Raw genomic sequence first — 15,040 nt, 5'->3', positions numbered from 1 at the left:
ATACTCACCGTCTTCTAATCTCACCACTGCCATACCCACATGTTTTTCTCCTGTGTCCACATCAATTGATGCTGATCCGTCTACAAAGTACACTTCCCCCTCTGTCAGGGCATTCTCGCACACCACTGTGTCCTCTCCTCTTTCTCCTGTGTAAGTTGCACAATCGTGTTCCTGCATGTCCTCTAGTGTGCATGCTTCTGTAATAAATGTGGCCGGATTCACTGTCTTGCATTGTACCACATGGATATTGGCGCTGGACAATATTATTTCATAGGCTGTTGCCCGCTGTGTGGTCAGTGTACTTTTTGACCTTTCCAGTATAGCAAATAATGAATGTTCTACAAACAATGTCACAGGACATCCCATTACTAATGTGGCACTTTTTTCTATTGCAAACGCAGCTGCAGCGAGCGATTGCTCGCACGCCAAATGTCCCTGCATCACAGCATCCAAAGTGCCACTATAGTATATTGCAGTGTGAGAACAGGTAAAATTTGCGTCCATAATCAGGATTTGCGAGCACTGGAGCACTTGAAATCAACTCTTTTAATGAGTTGAAGGATGTGCTCATTTCCTCTGACCATTCTATTTTCTTGTTTTCTTGTTGGGCCTCCTTAAGCGCTTGTAGTAAAGGTCTGGTGTATGCTGCATAATCCAATATCCATGCTCAGCAATAGTTACACATCCCCAAGAATTTCTGCATCTCCTTCACGGTTGTGGGTTTTCCTACTGATCTTATTGCTTCTACCCTGTCTGGTATTATTCTTTTCCCATCCTTTGATATCAGCTGTCCCAACTACAGCACTTCTGTCAGACAGTATTGTAGCTTTTCCTTCTCTACCTTGTATCCCTTATTAGCCAACAGGGTCAGGAGTGTTATAGAATCTTTTCGCCATGTTTCTTCATCCTGTGCACAGACGAGTAAATCGTCTACGTACTGAATGATTGTGCTTTCAGCTGATAGGTTTCCTAAGTCTTCATGTAGTATGCGGTTGAATATGCTTGGGCTCTCACAGTATCCCTGTGGTAATCTACAATGTTCATATCTCCTTCCCCCTAGTGTAAACGCTGTCAGATATCTGCTCTCTATCTGCTCTCTTCAGCTAAGGGGATGGAGAAGAATGCATTTTTCACATCAACCACTGTGAAATGTGATGCTGTTTTTGGGATGCTGCATAATATTGATGCAGGGTTCGGGACCAAAGGGAATTCTTTCTGTATTACATCATTTAGGGGGCGTAAATCCTGGATCATCCTCCAAGACCCTCCCTTTGCTTTTTTAATTGGGTAAATGCATGTGTTACATGGGGAGTTTGAAGGCACTATTATCCCTTGTGCTAGTAGTGCATTTATCGTCTCTTTTATCCCTTCTTCAGCTTCACGGGACAATGGGTATTGTTTCACTCGGGGTGGAATTGCTCCTTGTTTGAGCTCGATTATCACTGGTTGCACTCCATGTAACAACCCCACGTCATGAGGACCTGTTGTCCACAAATTATTTGGTATTAATCTCATGTCATCATCGAAAAATGACGGTGGTGCTCCCACCACTGCCATCAGCTGGACAGGGATTTCTCTAGCCTGAATTAAAATGTCACAAGGCATTGCTATCTCCATTACTATTTCACCATCCCCTTCCGAATCTGAAAAGAGATCTTCATCAGTTAAGTCTCTCAGGGCAATATTGGCATTTGTACACAGCACTGTACGCCACTCACATCCTTCTATATCCACTCCAATCACGACGATCCTTTTGGCAGATACTTGTACAGCGTGCAAATCCAATGATACCACTGATCCTGGTGTTGTGTCTGGGTACACTATTGGGCGGAAGAGGAACTCCGCTGGAATTCTCCAATCCATTCTTTTTAGCTCAGGAACTATGAGGGCCAGCGTCTTTAGTCCTTCAATAAACATTCTCTCATCCACTGGCAACCCACGTATTTCTGGAGTGGTTGTGTGAGCCTGTACCACCAGCATTACACGTAACGGGCATATTCCTGGCGTTGAACACACTATGCCTCTCTCAGTGAATGATATCGTCATATTGAGTTTGCTAAGAAGGTCCCTTCCTAGTAAATTTATTGGCGAATGTTCATAATACAGTAAGGGTGTTTTTACAGTTTTACCCCCTACCGTTACATCCAATTCTTCTGTATAAGGAACTTCAATTACAGCCCCAGAGAACCCCTGCGTCTCTAACTTCCGGTTAGATAACGGGAACCGGCCCTCCCTAATACATGATTTCTCTGCTCCCGAATCCACCATGAATATAAACTGCTTGTCTCCTATCTGCGCCCCTACCAATGGTTCCTCTGCTGCATCGTAGGTGGTAGATAGAACTGGACACGCAAGTGTTCTCTGTGGGCTGTCCTATGCGGGGTGTCTCATTGCCCCCCCTTGGTTGAACATGCTCCCTGAAACTACTGACACGCCACTATAGGGGGCTGGTGCTGGGGCTCTGTTTGCTGTTGTCACGAAAGGGTTGCCTGGCGTGGAATGCATAGCGTCATTGCTTTGTGGGTGATTATGTGTTCTACATTGATGCCCCTGTTGTTGCTCATTGTACCCCTGCCCTGCGTTTCTTTGTTTTTGTCCCATTGGGAGACCGTATGGACTCCCCGGATGGGGATGACCATAATGTTCTGCCTCTGGAAATCCGTTGTTTGGTCTACTTCTGAACTCCCTAGAGTAATGTCCCCACCTCCCGCAGTTCCAACAACTCCCTTGCGCACCTCTGGGACCCTGCCATCTTTTTCCTCCCATTCCCCCGTTTCCTTGCCCACCTCCTCTTTGGCCCCTGTACCCACCTCGTCCCCTCGAGGGGCCCACTCTTGCCACTGTGGACCTCCGCCCTGCTCCTGCTCGTTCCACTGCTGCTGTCCTGCCCAATTAGTTGCCATCCTTCCTTGTATTGCTACCAGCCCCTCCTCTTCCTCATCTCCCTCCCTGTTGTGTGGGAGCGTCGCTACTGCTGCTGCGACCTTCACCAACTTTGTCTGCACTAGTCTCGCTTCGTCTGCCAATCTTTTCTGCGCCACCTCCTTCTCCCTTTCTTTTATTTGCTTACAGTGGTGCACTATTATGCTCTTAATTTCAGGCCATCCTTTCGCCTCAATTCATGCTATCTTGTCGAGCGCCTTTTGCACCTCTTTGGGGAGCCCTCTCTTTATAATGAAGTAAAACAACGCTGTCGATTGATGCCAGGGCGTGCCCGTTTCTGCTCTCCCCATCTCTTGGACCCGAAAAATATAATCCATAGCATCTTCCCCGTCATTCATTGTACACTGCATTACTGACTGTAAGTCTGGAGTATCTGGGAATGTTTCCCGCAAAGCATCCCACACCCTTGCACGCACTGTGTTAAAGGAGGCCCCATCATGGCGATCACAGTCTAATGTTACTCCCGGGAAACCAGCATTGACCCATACTCTGTCGGCCTGATCTCCCACTGCCGATACAAGCAAGCTCTTCACATCCCCTATTGCTAGGGGTACCCCGGCAGTGTGTTTCTCAAAGGCGTATATCCACTTGCTCGCCCCTCCGGATAACGGGGGCAATAACTTTAATAAGTTGGCCTTACCCATCTGAGCCCAGGGTATGTAATTCGGCCTCCCTCCTCCCCTATGTATTAGCGGGAGCTGCAACTTCCCCTTCGTTGTCATATCTGTACCCTCCTTCACTCCTGTTTTTCCTAATGAGGCCATTTTCCCCACCCGGTTCCTTAATCGCCCTGTCCACTCGTCCTCCAGTGTTCGCATTGAATATGCACCATGCTCCCCTTCGCTTCCCCCTCCCATTGCCATACTTAGCCTGTCGCTTTCTTCCAAATCACCCCCATATCACATAGTAGCTCCTCCCTATCCCCTATAGACCTCTCTTCATTGTCAGTACATCCCTCCTTTGTCTCTAGTTCAATTATTCGAGCTGGCTCTTCTTGGATTCTGAACAATATCTCGCCTTTTTTCCACCCTCAGACCCTCCAGAAAATTGCGGCATGAAATGGAAAATATTGCGGCACAAAAAAGAAAAAAATTGCGGCACCCAACTGCGTTTTTTGCGGCATTTCCTAACGTTGAAAAATATATCATTTAAAATCTTTTTTATCCTAAAACCAAGTAATTGCAAGGCTTTTGTTAGTGAGGTACAAAATGTGTTCTGTCTGGCTGCGCTCTGTAGGACAGCCAGGTCGAGTCACCACAGCCTAACATTTTGGATTGTGGTGGGGGAAGGGGGATACAGCCTGATGAGCTCCAAGGAAATGGTGCTGTGCCACTATTTCCAGCAGACAAGTGGAAAGCAAATAAACAGATAGGCTTGAATTCAAAAGTGTAACCCTGGTTGAAGCCCATAGGTTTGCTTTTCGCTTGTCCTATGACCCCAGGAGAGAGGGGGAACAACTCTACACTTCTCCATGGAAGGAATCCATGAGGCCAAGACACAGGGGCAATGCAGTGGCAGTAACTGCAAGCCCATAATACCTAGCCAAACAATGAACTCTCTTGGGTGGTCATAATTCCTTGGTTATGCCACACACACATGGTGACTAAACACACCCACAAACAGAAATGAAACATCACAACACTACCAGGGGTCAAGTCCTACAAATTAAAGTGGGGGAGGGAACTCATTAACAAATGCAATGGCATGTGATGTCATCAGAAATTAGCATATCAAGGTGAAATATGCATATATCATTAAATTGGCTTTGCATAACCACCAAAATTGCACAGGACGAATGGCATTTGCCTTTCATAAATTTTAACACCCAATTTTGTGCGTAATTGGTGTCATACAGCCCAGCCTTGATTCAAGGCTGGGCTGCATGATACAAATGCTCGTAGCTGTATTCGTTTCAAATTCCTTTACAATTATTGTAAAGCAATTTGAAACGAATACAGCTACGAGAGTCTTCAATTGGCATCATGCAGCCCAGCCTTGATTCAAGGCTGGGCTGCATGATACAAACGCTCGTAGCTGTATTCGTTTTCAAATTGCTTTACAATTGGTATCATGCAGCCCATGATGCCAATTGTAAAGCAATTTGAAATTAATACAGCTACGAGAGTCTTCAATTGGTATCATGCAGCCCAGCCTTGAGGCTGGGCTGCATGATACCAATTGTAAACGAGCGTCAGGAAGCATTAAGTTTATGCTTTCTTTTCCAGCGCTCGACAGGAAAGTAATTTACTTTCCTGTCGAGCGCCGGGAATGAAAACAGTCCAGTGGCCTCTTTGGGTGCTCTGAGTTGGGGGCAGATGAGTGGACAGGCCAGTGCTTACCTGGCTAGCTTCACCAACTGTCAGCTCGGGCACTCAATGAGCCTTGGAGGTGCCTGGGGTCACAGCCAAATGCTGTGCATCTCCCAGGCCTGCGTGACCCTCCCCCAATCCTGGGCCTGCAACGCAGATCCGAGGTATTAACCCTCAAGCTGCTGCAATCAGCAGCCAGCTGTGTTAGCTCTAAATCATTAAATGAGCGTGAAAAAAGACACACTAAGCTAACGTGTCTTTTTTGCGCTCATTTAATGATTTATAGCGGCAATTGCGGGAAATGGCAAATTTTGCGATTTTTTTGCAAATCGCAAAATCGCCATAACGTGGATGGTCTGCCTTCTTCAAATGTTCTACCCTCGCTGTGTGCTCTAGAAGGGTGCTCTGATCTGGCCGTGTTAAGTGCGGTCCGTTCACATATGCTTTTTATCCTCGAGAGCTTGTTTCTCGCTATGGAGAGCCTTGATTCTAGATCATCTGTTAGTTTTTCTATGTCCACCCTTAGTGTGCTCGCCTGTGTTCGCTCCCTATGACTTTCGTACGGAGGGGGTGCTGTTGGTCCCTGTGTTGTGATAGTTGTCTGCGGGGGCACATAAGTCGGGTCACTGTATCCCTCTGCGGGCACTGGCTTCTTTAGTATTGGGTACAACCGAGTTACTTCTATCGGTGGCTCTTCCTCTGGCAATACCTTATCATCTTTTTGTATCATTAACAGATTGTCAGTGATTGATGGTAGATCAGGATCTAATTCCCTTACCTTGGGCGGCGGTATCTCTTCAAACAGCCTCCAAAGATCTAATATTTCTCTCCTATTATGCAACTGCTTCTCCTTGTATTTCAAACAAATGCATGTGGCTACCATATCTAGGACGCTTTTGTCAAATGAACCCCCTTCGGGCCATATCTGAGGCAACCCCTCCCCCTTCAACTCTGTGACCCATTGGTCATGATATTTCTTAATCCGTTCCGCGTACCCAGGTAGGTTCTTACAAATATGTGATAAGGGTGTTTCTGCCCCCATACCTCGTGCCCACCTGGTACTTATAAATCTCTATGTATCTCAGTATCTCAAAATAAGCTTGTCACCATGTAAGTCTGCGTGTTGTATGCCTTACTGAATCGTGGGGGCCTTTGTGTTCCTCCCTCCGCCTGCACACCAGGGGATTGGCTGCACACAGTCTCTATTCTGTTCTCTTTGGGGAGCACGTACAAGAGCAAACCGTCAGTAATCTCAACAATGTTCATCCAAAAACCAGAAAGGTACACACTCACTTCACCACATTATTCTTGTCTTTATGATATTTTGTCTGGTCACACTTACCATGACCACTCAATGGCTATACATTTCTGACCATTTTTACACACCCATTACACCACATTATCTCCTGACACATAAGATTTCCACACACCCCTCTGTAACACTCTATTCACAGTTCAATTTATCCTCCCTTTCCTCCCTAGCCGGCTGTCCCTGTCCGTCTTTTTCAGACTTATGTATATATAGATATATAGGTTTGATCTTCAAATTTAAAGTAAACTCTCTGTCTTTTTACTCTATCTCTTTGGTTTTGTCCTGACCCACCTTTATTTTTCACGTAACCCTAAAGAAAAGAATAGAAAGAATAGCAGTCACTAATATATTCTCCGTGTCTCCCTTTGCCAGACACTTTTATCTTGTTTTCCACTTCTTCATATATTCCCAGTACTAGTCAAGATAGCACTATGCAGCGCCGCCTTCCACCCCCTTTTGGAGCTAGGTTCCCGTCACTTTTATCTCTTAATCACTTCATAATCCTAATGGCCATATGCAAAGAAAAGCAAAAGAAAGTTAAGATTGTCTTTAGTAGACCTAACGTTCCCCTTTTTACCCCACCTCGTTCTCTATCTTAAATTTTCTTCCTCTACTCCTTTTAAGATCGCTCGCACTCAATACTCACCTGCCCGTCTTGAACCGAGAGTCTCCGAAACTGGGTCCATCCAGGCAGTGTTGCCATATGCTCAACAGTCAGCCGGCTCCGGCGAGCGGTACTCAAAGGGGATTTTTCAACCGGGATCCCGTAGCCTCTCTCTGTTGAGTGCGCACTTCTGAGCGTACCGGTGGCCGTTGTTGGGCAGCCTCCCGGAGCCGGCGCACCGTGCGTATCCCTTTTCGACCAGAGATTTTCGTGCCAACAGGGGACGGCGGGCATATATCGGGAAAAAATAATAATCACGCTTTCGGGGTCACCACTGAAGGCAAGCGTCCCCCAGATAGCACGATCCTCCCCGCAATGAGAGACAATAATTGACTCTCCCGGAGTGGGAATAAGGCCAAGACAAAGTGCGAGTGAGCGTAAAATAGGAGTTTATCAATCAGAATAGGGCATGCAAAGAACTCTGCAAACTCCGAGAGCGCTCTGTCTGACAATAGCAAAGACAGGCGTATATATTTACAAAAAACGTCATCAAAAAACCTACACACTATAGGGGGCACAAGTTCAATGGGATTGGGTGGCGACGACTAGCTATAGGTGCTGCTGCGATGTGGTTGGTCTTGGCTGGAGGACGTCACTGGTCAGCCTCGTGGGTTGGGCTGGGCCTGGCAGGTCAGCTGGGTTCATCCGGGCGGTGTTGTTGTGCCATCGTGGCCAGTGTCAGAGAAGAATGTCTTTTCCTGACTTCTTTGCCCTGGGCCACGCACACCGCAGTCATTCAATCATTCGCAATATTATCCTCTTTAGTAAATCTCCCAATAGGTTATGCTACAGGTTAATGCAACACAGGAGGAATGCACCTTGAGAGGGGTTTGATGGCTATTCATCAGTACATGGTTACTAATGTCCTATTGACCGGGTACCATAGGTCGTGGGGCTAGGTCTTAGGGCATGGGACAGACGGTACATGTCCTCCTGTCTTGTTAGAAGTCGTTATGAATGTGTTGCTGTAATGTTGCCATAATATTGGGTATCCTGATTTTACAGGGCCATTAACCTGAGGTGATCCGGTGGGTGGTGGGGTTTAAGAGAGGGCGCCTCTGAGTTTGTATATTCAGGCGGAGGTTTACTGCTGGGCTGTAAATAATGCAGGTGGCGGGCCGTGGCCTTGGGTGCTGCAGAGGGAGCTACAAATCTTTGAAGCGGCTCCAGTCTGTTTGGGGGAGGTGGAGAATCGCGGCGCGGGCCTCTGCTCTCTCGTCAGGCAGGCTTTGCAGGGAGGGAGTGGGAATGGCCTTGCACATATTCACAAAAGGTATCTTCCTCGTGTGTTGCCGATTTTAGGAGAAAACATCATAAACATTTGAATACTATACAATACTCATTACTTAGATATAGTCAGTCCGAGCATATTATTTGTACACTATGTTTTAACAACTACAACATTTTGTTATATGCATATACATTTTGCAATAAGTGAAGTAGTGGTGAGGTTGGTGGAGCACATAGAAAACAACTTGCCACCGTACGTGATGGTAGGGGCACATGAGGGGCTTGGACATACACACATAAAGAGTGCATTCTCGCGCGTCCTTCACATGAGCGCTCAGTATGGGTGCATTCGTCTTCTTTTGCACTCTAGCAGCATTAGTTTGGTTATGGCGCGGGACCGTGGGGTGTAAACTAATCAATGTAACGCATAACAAATAACCCCTTGGGACGCTTCTACTATTTGTACATAACTGCAGTGGTGTGGGTGCTTCATTCCTGATGCCATATAAACATGCATTCCGCCATACCTATACATTTTACAAGTTTTCTAATCAAAGAGGGTTGTGGAGAAAATGCGTCCATCGCAGGTAGTTCTGGCATTAGTATTCGGGAACTCTTGCTTTTATCCGAGGGCCATTTTTACAGTTCTTTTTCCCACTCAGACTCGGCTGGCCGGGTCATGTCGGGAGCAGTGATACACTGCGGAAGGTGAAATGCTACAGTGTTGGTATCTTGCACTAGCTCATGTCCGTCTTGTCCGTGGGAACGGGCTCACAGCGGATCTGCCAGGGAGCTGTGGCCACAGGGACAATCGAAACTCTGTAGAGGTGGGGGCCACGCTGCTGTGCGCTGAGCCCACACCGTCTTTATTAGACAAAATGGTTCTTAAGGCCTAGCTAAATTCAATACGTTTGGGCGATGCCTTCAGCAGGTGAGCCATCCACCGCCTGGGCCCTGGTGGTAAAGAGGGGACACCTGATGAGCCATGGCCCTCACCTTGGGAGGGGATGCAGGCGAGGGGGGGTCTTTTGGACCAATCCTCCCCTACACGTGCCATGAGATCTTTTGTTTGTCCCTTTGGCCATTTTGTCCCTTTGCCTTTTCCCTACCTTTCCAGGGCCAGGATTTCCTTTTTTGGCCATGCAATTGCCCACGAAGGTTGCTTCTTTTGCAGGCTACTGCAGGTCACAGGTGTAGGCACCCAAGAAGTAGGCTGGGACGGTTTGGTCCCAATCCACACTACAGGTACCAAGGTGTCTGATGTGCAGGTAAGCATGAGGACCCCAGGTGTCCCTGATTGGAACATTGCTGGACGATCCTGAGATGCATTTGAAGAGGTCTAGCAACCGAATCCCACTGCTGTCCCACTAAAGCCCTGCTTTGTACCTGATCTCAGAAGGCCTGTGAAGGTGCTTTGAACACTTCGAGTGGTGGGACCAACCACTCTCGACGGCATGCTCACCGGTACCATAGCCATGCTTATAATGATGATCATTGTGTTGTTATTGGGCCTATAATAAATAGTATATTTTTGTATACTACTGTCTAACTGTAGTTCTTGGTGTTGTGTTACATTGTGTGTGCTCATTAGTGACCCATGATCACCCTCACTCCTCCTGAGATTTAGCCTAGACTGCTCTCCAAGCTAACGTGAATTGGTCTGGCTATCTTCCCAGAAGTTCCCCCTGTTCATCTAACAAGAATGGCCTCCTAAACATCTCTCCATGAGGCCAGAATTTAGAAATCCCTTCAAACACCTTCTCGCCTCTCTCCAGCCTCCTCTCCCACTCTCTCTCCCAGTGATATATTCACTCTCACAAGCAATCGTCCACTCACAGCTTCACTCTTCCTAACTCTCTCCCAATCGACACCTCACCTGTAATAGTCTCCAGCAACCAAAATCCTCTCAGCCCTCTGTTCCACCTTTCATCGTCCTGTTGGTCTCTTGGTCTCCCTCAACACCTCCTGAACTCACCATACTACCATTCACCTGGCGATGCTTCTTGAGGCCCTTTATTCTCGCCTTTTCCTGTTCATGTCCTTCCCTCCACCATCCATTGGTTCTGCCCATCACGTCACTCTGTAGCCCAATCTCCATCTAATGTTTTCCCCTTCTTAGGCTCTGAATTTGAATCAGTCTCTGTTGCGGGGGCAGATCGTGTTGGTCTTCTTTAGCTCTAGTGGGTGATTCATTGTGTGAGACACCAGCATTATAGAGTGCGGATGACTTTCAGGTTGAATCCGGACTGTCTGTTTCGTTCTTCTGTGCCTTGTAGTGTTGCGTGGTTAAGCATTCTTTTCCCTCGAGTTCTGAAAAGACTCAAAAAGAATTCTGACTAGCAAATATGTCAGAGGCACTGCCAGACCTAACTATTCAGTGGGCTATGGAAGAAAACCAACACCTTGCCAGTGGACTTCAGCGGCCTGCAGCCTGTTAAAGACAAGATTGCCCATATTTAAAAAATATATATTAAAACACGTTTTACAAAACATTCCTATGTAAAATATTCTGCAAATGAGCCTCAAAGTGCTGGTATGTGCATTACAATATCTTGGCACACCCCACTGCTCTCCAGCAGCAACAAGCTCCCAGTAGGGGGCTGTTGCTTGATTACTGCTGTGCAAGCAGAGTTAATAGAAACCCATGAAGCTGGTTCAGTTTAGAAAATCTTGACTTTGAGACTCATTTGCAGAACATTTTACATAGGAACTTTTTGTAAAAGAAAATGTTAATATATTTTTTAATATGGCCAATCTTTTTAAAGCATAACATTTTTGTGTGTACCTTTCCCTTTTGAGAGGAGAAAGAAGTAGCACTCCCGGCAGCACAGAACAAGCAAAGCGTGGACCGAATATTTAAGGAGGACCATCACAGGGACAGATGAAATTGCTGCGAAGAAAACGTTTTTTTTTTATGCCTTTGCAATGGAGCGGCCCACTCAAGCAAGAAAAGACAGACACCAATTGGTAGGGCGGAGAAGGGGAGGAGCGGACAGAGGGAAGCGAACAAACAGGAAGACACATGATTACAATGCCTGTGAAACCTGCAGAGTGTGTGCAGTGTTCAGGTGAGGTCAGGAGGCGTGCAGGTAGACGGAGAAACCAGAAGGATGATGAGGAGGATAGCTCAGGAGGATAGCTCAGCGACAACGTGCTCGCCTTGGAAGCAAGACGACACAGAGTAACACAGGTTCGATCCCCAGGCCCGAGCTTAGAAACCTCTCGGTATTAAGCGCGTTATAAATAACCTATCATATCATATCATGAAATGTGGAGAGGAGTGCAGAGAAGTTTATGGAGCAGTTGGATACGAGTGTAGGTGGCATATTGTGTGTGAGAGAGTAGTAACTTGTGGAAATAATGTAGCTTTGATGGTGACTGTGAATATGGTTATTAATGGAAGGGGAAAGAGGGGGAAGGTAAGAATGTAGTGGATGGGCAGTGGGAGAGAAAGAGAGAGAGATGGAGAAGGGTAGGAGAGAGGGTCTGGTTTATGAGTTGGTTCATGAGTGAATACCCAATTCCCAAACAACACCCCTCCAAGTGCTTGCATGGCCACTATCACATTTGCATTTTTCTTTGTGCACTCTGGCCTCATTAACCATCGGCATAAATTAGCTGGCTCTCACTTCCCAACTGACCTGAGGAAAACAAGTGAAGCATAGGGGTCAGTGTTGATGAATGTGCAAGGAATCAAAAAGGGCTATTTACAAAGGTGATGTAAGGTGACCAAACCAACCAAGCATAGCAACCAAACACATGTGTCTTACAAGCAACTGGATATGTGGATTATAGGCTACACATAGCTCACTGCAGTATGTGCATTAACCTATAGGGCTGTATCAGCTTTCAAATCTGGGACTTGAAAGACACACAGACACCCATACTACTACAGTGATGATTGGCTGCAATATAAAAATATATTAACAAAACACACAGGCACACACACACATTACTCTTTGACCAGCAGACTGAAAGCTGGTTTCATTCGTCCCTTCCATCCTCTATTATGCCTTCCTTTGGCCCATTACATCCAACATCCAACCCAACTTTGATAATTGTTTCATAAAGGAATGCTAATCATTCGGGAGACGGTCCTGTTGGCAAGACTTCTAAAATCTGAGCAGAATAGATAAGTCTTTGGGATCTACGTGATCACTGGACTGCCGAAAATAACAAATCTGAAAATCCTATGTTCCATAACAGCGGCACGCAGTGATCACATAGTTTGCTCATACGGAAAGGTGTTAGTAATATTTAACAGGGACATTTTCAGACGATATCAGTCTTTGCAGTGCTCCAGATAAGACTTTTAAGTGGTAGTATTTTACCCCCTAGGTTTTAAAGTTGGGAGGAACATTTTTTTTTAGGGTGTGGAAAACTAAGACTCTTCTTAATGTATTTTAGAAGCAAGAAACAAATGTTAGCTGTGAAACAAATGCTTTTATAATAAATACTTCTATGCACTTAGTTATTCAGACACATAAAAAGATACATTTTTACCTCTTCAGATCAGGCAGTAATAATACTAGTTTCCCCCTGTGGCACTTTCTCCAAACATATCCATGGAGCTGTATGGCTGAAAGCAAGTGGGCAGGCGCCTTCTGTGTTTGTTTCATATTTTTTGTTTGGGTATTTTTATTCCGTTATGCAACTATTCAAAAAAATAAAACATTTTTAGGGAGTAAAAGTGGCTGATCCACCCCTTGCCTGTAGGGATGAGTTTTCGACTTCATCCTGGGGGTATACTTACATACCTGTCAACCTTTTCAAATGAAAAAGCAGGAGAAAAAGATGTTTTTTCTTTTGTGGGTGAGATCCCCATCGACGGCTAAGGACGGGCAAGTGGATTAGCCGGTGAGGGAACTGGCTCTATAGTGGGTTCATTGCTCTCCAACTTTTGGGTCCCCAGGGCAACTGACCTGAGGAAAATAAGGTCAGGAAAGGGAAGAGGGGCTCCAGGGCAAGTATGGAGCCCCTCTTCCCTTTCCATGGCGGCCAACTGGAGCGCTCAGGATGGCGGAAGCAGCTGCAGGCGGCGGCCAGTGCCGCTGCTGCCAAAAGGTAAGTGGAGGGAGTGGGGTTTGGGGTATATTTTTCACACAAATAAATGGCAGAGGGGGTGCAGCCTGTGGGTTCCATAGAACGTGGGCTGAGATCAGAGATTTCAGCCCGCGTTCTGTGGAATTTGATTGGCTGCACCCCTCACCCCCACCCTCCTTGCCCGGGTGTTAATATATGTTTGAACCGGTTAATGATGGATTACACACACACTGCTGTCACATGAGGGAATTTGTGCAGCACCCAGTGCCTTAAGTGGCACTACAAAATGAGCCGAGGCTCATCAGGGGGGCGTTGCCTAATGGCGGGGTCCCGCTGGCCCATTAGGCCACGCCCCCCTGATGAGCCCCAGCTCAATAGGCTACTGGCACCCCTGCCAGGCCGCCTTTTGCAGAGATCAGCACCCTCTCACCACGGGGGAGAGGGTGCTGATCTCTGCATTTATTTTCTATAGGCTTGCCTGGCAGGGGATAGCGCCTCGCCTATTCAGCCTTAATGGTGGCGCTGCCCCTCGCCAGCTGGGGAGGGGCAGCGTCACCATTGAGGCTGAAAGGGTGAGGCCGCTGGAAGCAGAGGCCTTTTCCCTAAAGACTAAAACTCCCGCGAATCTGCGGGAGCTTCACTATTTTGAAAGCAAGGCCTCTGCTTCCAGTGGTCTCATGTTTTCTCCATAATGGTGGGACCGACCCACGGGCATCTCTTGCTTAAAGGGATACCTCGTAGGTGCGGTGCCACCATTATGGCTGAAAGCCATTTTTTTCTGAAGCCTGAAGCTCACGAACACGAGCGAGAGCTTCAGGCTGTAGAAAAAAAAGCCTTTTTGTGTAGTGGCTGGGGCTGCCAGGGGAGATTAGTGGGCCCTGGCAGGACCCCGCCTCAAAAGTAAATTTCGGAGCATGCCGGGGCCCAGCCCTGGCAGGCCCTGGCCCACTTAAAGCCCTGGCAGCACCCCTTTCTCACTGGCAATCGCATACATGCCAACAACTCGCTGGGAGGAAGATTTCATCTCTGACAGTTGGTGAATAAAATGTTCCCATTTAATTGCATTGGATTTGGGATTATTTTAGGAGGGAGAAAGCAAAAAATTGCAAACATTTGTGTACAAGAATCGGGAGTCTCCCTCCTATATCTGGAGGGTTGGCACGCATGTATTGCAGAGTGCTGCCTTGCGCCTGCCTCCCAAGCCAATGTCTCATTCCACCATTGGCACACATTGTTGCCCCTTCCCGAAGCCATTATCTCGTTATTTAGACCTCGGCATTTGAAAGATTAGACGCAGGCCTTCATCATAGTCGCTCTGCACAGGATTAGCATACCTGGTTTGCCCCGAAGTTCTTTGGCTTCATTTTTATTGACGTCGGAAAAATGCAGGAGCTCGCGTGCCAGCTCTCTGCTTGATGTTCGCACGTTCCCGCTCATTAGACGACCACGTGGTGACGTAGTCAAACAGTGGTCATGTGATGTGGCAGGGATCACAACAAGCTGTTGGATGTCTGGCAGGGGAACGGAATGTCGGAGTCA

The 15,040-nt window shown here is 47.0% G+C and overlaps 1 protein-coding gene across 2 annotated transcripts in view; it reads left to right on the top strand.

Annotated features, from left to right (window-relative positions):
* ZBTB43 (zinc finger and BTB domain containing 43) overlaps positions 1-15,040 on the top strand; it is a 194,102-nt gene that overhangs the window by 44,476 nt on the left and 134,586 nt on the right. The window lies entirely within an intron of this gene.

The sequence above is a fragment of the Ambystoma mexicanum genome, chromosome 8 (assembly GCF_040938575.1).
Source record: "Ambystoma mexicanum isolate Mex_15411 chromosome 8, UKY_AmexF1_1, whole genome shotgun sequence".
Lineage (NCBI taxonomy): Eukaryota > Metazoa > Chordata > Amphibia > Caudata > Ambystomatidae > Ambystoma > Ambystoma mexicanum.
This window is presented reverse-complemented; position numbering and strand designations above follow the sequence as displayed.